This window comes from Gavialis gangeticus, unplaced genomic scaffold (assembly GCF_001723915.1).
Source record: "Gavialis gangeticus isolate Ggan-Ray unplaced genomic scaffold, GavGan_comp1, whole genome shotgun sequence".
Lineage (NCBI taxonomy): Eukaryota > Metazoa > Chordata > Crocodylia > Gavialidae > Gavialis > Gavialis gangeticus.
Genome location: NW_017728994.1, coordinates 53003098 through 53007361, shown reverse-complemented (window position 1 = coordinate 53007361; position 4264 = coordinate 53003098). Strand labels below are relative to the sequence as shown.

Below are 4264 nucleotides of genomic sequence, written 5' to 3'. Positions count from 1 at the left end.
TACTACAAGTCCTGATTGCTTTTTCCTCTAAACCAATACATCTACAACCTGGATACTTGACCAATTTCCTATCAAGACATTTCTATCAATCTGGATCTCCTTAATAAGAACTGGGTAAAATTTTCACTTGAGACATACAGCATTCTTTACAAGAGAATCAAGTCAAGCTTTTTACTTTCACTGTCAGTGCTGAGTCTTATTAGAAATTTTTTACATTTCTTTAATTTAAAAATGGAAATTTCAGGAAAGGCATATTGGATGAGGGCAAAATAAATTATTCACAACCCATATTTACACAAGTTTTTCTTAAAACCCCAAAGACTCCAGAACATATTTCTAAGGCAGCTTCTAAGATTGTGAAAACCTGACCTGTAATACTCTATACAAGAAAGGAACTGTGCAGAAACAGCTGTGTTCACTGCAAGCAGACACGCGTGACTCCATAAGGATGCTAGCAGCAAGTACAGTGCACCAGAATGAATTATCAAAAAGCTGCCCAAAGAACAAAAGTGGCTTCTTCATAATTTAGTTAAGTTTCTGTAAATCCTGGCAATTAAGTTAGACATTTAACAAGAAGATTCAAGGCAGAATTTTTGGTAGTACATTATATCACCCAAAATACTAGAAAAACTATGGGCTGAATAAGATTATGAAATCAAGAGAAATGCACAAAGCCAGATGTAGTCCTTTGAAGCACAGGTACTATTTGGTAATAAATTCCAAACACTGGTAACAAGCTAGCCATGTGTGAAACAAAGATAAGCACATAAATCAGTGGTAAGATCATGTGATTAAGTAGGTGTTAATTAACAGAAGTCCATTTGCACTCTTAAACCTGCACCTCTTCATTAACCTGAGACTTTCCTTCAAAATTTCAAGTAAATGTGTTAATTTTAAGCCAGCAGTGAACATATGCCATGAATGCACACTAAACAGACATTCTCTGAAAGGCAGCTCAAAATGGCATTGCTGGGTTTCAGGTTTGTCTACGGAATTCCCCGTTCCATATAAGTAGTTTAAAAGTTTTTTTAAAAAGAGTCTGAATTGCCAGCCATCTGTCTGGGACTGTAAAGCGGAAGGGGTTGCGGGGACAGGGCAAGACTTCAAATATCTTACTTTCAGAACATAATGAACAGGTTTGGCTTGTTTTTTTTCCTAAACGAGGCACTCCTTTTGATGATATAGAAGCTTGAATAAAAATAACACATTTCTCTTTGCTTTAATTCTCATGCAGAACTAAAAGAGTAGAAAATATTTTTTTAAAATAAAACAGCATCTCATTTGGGACACTTGTTGCTGTAACTATTATTAGTTAGTATTGCAATAGCATACAGATTTGTTGGGTCAGAATGGGAAGTTTTTGCAGTCACTTTTCACAGCAGAATTACACTGTAAAATACTAAAATGAATAATCCAAAAGAGGGGAAAAAAGTAAACCATGCAAATCTTGAATACATTATTTTGTTTAGCAAATATCAGGATCTAAAAGAAAATGCTAAATTACAATAAAGTTTTCTGCAACAGAGAGATACAATATTACAGACTTTCCAATACGATGTCTGCTATGTTTCAGGGTTTCCTCAGCAGGCACCTGCCCCTATTTAACCATATAAGCAGATATATGTACAAAAAACCCCCCTGATTTCAGCGTGTACTATAAAACCTATTTTTTAATCAGGTCATCCCCAGATTCCATGCTGAAATCAGTGCCTGCAATAAAATGCAAGATTACACATGTAAAAAACTGCTGAATTTAGGATTTATTGGAAACCTAAGAGGAAGGATGGGTATTACCAACATTTTTAAATAGTAACACTTGTGCCTGAATGACTTTTAGGCTATTGATGTTAAAAATGAAAACTAGTTCTACTTACTGAAACACCTGGATTTTTAAGGTATTTCATACATGACTGTTTTCTGTACAGAAAGTTTTTTTGTTGGTCAGGATTTTGTTATTGCAATAGGAAAATGTGGTTGCAAAACCACAAAAGATTGCAGATGTATATTTACAATAACTTTCCAATACAGTATTTTAAATCAACTACATTTCAAAACCAGTAGTGCACATTACAACTGGTATAGAATCAAAATTAAAAAGGAATTTAAAAAATCATGCACAATTATAAAAAATCTTGTACTGCCATATCAGCATGGAATTGATTTAAATCAAATTAATTTGAACCATGATTTAAAACACAAATTAAATCACTGGTAAGGAAGCCTCAATTTAAATTATTGTTTTCTACTAAAAGTGCATTCTTGCAATTTAATATCCTTTATTCTTTTAACTTCTTCAAACTTTGCACTTTTAGAGAAAGGTAAGGGCTTGACTGTGTGTACGCAAACTTGCAGAGAGACAAGAGGGCTGAGGGGTAGGTAATCAGGTCTGTCCTCTCATCTCCATATACTGCTGTTACAAGGATGTTATCTCTGGAGACCCAGATCCACAGTTTGAGAACTGAAATTAAGCATCACACCGATGCTTAATGGGATCTTCTAGACTGAGCACTAAGTCCCATTGGGTAGAGTGGATTTCTTTAATCTTTACTAATCTATACAGGAGCTTCTGGGAACCCCATAATATTGGGCCCCTAATGGCCTGTTGTGACCTATTTAGAAAAAATTTCAAAAAAAAGTTACATTGTCTCAGATAGTATATAATTAGAATATATTTTCTCAAATAGTCTATAATTAGAAGTTATAATCCCTACTCCATGATGATATCTTTGATCTTTAACATATCTTAAATTAAAACTATCTTTATATAGGTTTTTTTTTTTAAATCTTAACAAAATAATTAAAATGGTAAAATAAAAATATCCAATTTAAAATGTTTAAAACCAATTTTTTTACATATTTTTTTTAAAAGTTGTTTTTTATCCACCTTGGTCACAACTAGAAAAAAAAATTGTGGTTGATTTATCAATATCTATGATTAATCCTGGATCGGATGCTTCCTAGACACAGAGTTAATTCAGTGGTGACCTTCTGTGCTCCTGGTTTAGATTTGAAGCCTACGGAATGTGTGCCTGGCTAACTCAGTGACTGCTCCTTATGTTAGTGCTCTGATATGCCAGACTACACCCTTCAACCAGTATTCAGACCCCTATATGGAATCCTGAAAATGCGAGGAAGGTCACCCTATACTCCATTAGCTCGACAGCCTAAATTAGGTTTTTGTAGCTCTTATACACATGCTACGCTGTCCCATCAACATGGAATTAACTAAATTCAAAGTTCATTTCATGCCAAAACACAGTTGACAAACAGCTACCAGGCAATTAATTCCAAGTTGCCAAATAAAAATTATTTTCTTAAAAAAACCCCAAACAAAACAAAAACCTATCGTGGACTTGCATCGGCTTTGAAAATCTCTAGTCTCTCTTAGTAAGCAAACAGTAAGTCTCAACTTAAGTCAGCGAACTGGATTCCACACCATTAACATTGATCATTGCCCAATTCTCCATAGCCTTCTTTGCAACATTTCTCGCCAACGCGCAAAAAAGGAGCAGATTTTCCTCAGCTCAGAGGCAACAGTGGCTGGGGAGGCAGAAATCGAGATCATCACCTGCACCTGACAAGCAAAAGAGGGCTTGGCAGAGGTGAATAGGAGAACCATACAGGAAAGGGGGCAAATAAGTATTGGAGGGCATCAAGGCTGCTGGAAGGGGTTGCTGTGGAGGAGAATCTGAAAGATGGTGCGTGGGAGAAGAAAGGGCAGAGGACGGTGGCAGTCTTCCAAGGCTCCTGTTCTTTCCTCTGCCCTCCCCTGCAATTCTTGCTCCATGTTCCCAGATGCTTGCAGAAAACAGCCACAAAAATCCTCACAGGCAGGGAGGATTAGCTACTGCTGCCTGGAGCCCAGCTGAGGGCACAGAATAGCTTACCCGAGATATGTGGCACTTGACAATGCTGAACACCAACGTAATGGCCACACAATGAATGATACCAAGACCACCCACAATGGCTCAGAATTAAGCCTTCCTAAACTTAGGAAAAGTCAGCTACAGACATAACATTTCAGCACGTTTTAAATAAATACACGAACTAAATAACTTCTGGAGTTCTTCCAGAAATCCACTGTCCTTCAATAGAAATCAAATTACAGTCATGGTCAGTAGCACTGAATTAAGCAAAAATAGCTTTATTCAATTAACAAGCCTGGACGGAATGACTGAGAATAGCAAAAATTTGTCAAAAACAGTCCAATTAAGTGAAAGAAATCAGAAAGCTATAAAAAAAAAAAAAAAAAAAAAAAAAAAAA

The 4264-nt window shown here is 36.0% G+C and overlaps 1 protein-coding gene across 2 annotated transcripts in view; it reads right to left on the bottom strand.

Moving 5' to 3' along the window:
- Positions 1-4264, bottom strand: part of RBM20 (RNA binding motif protein 20) — a 135205-nt gene that overhangs the window by 117805 nt on the left and 13136 nt on the right. The window lies entirely within an intron of this gene.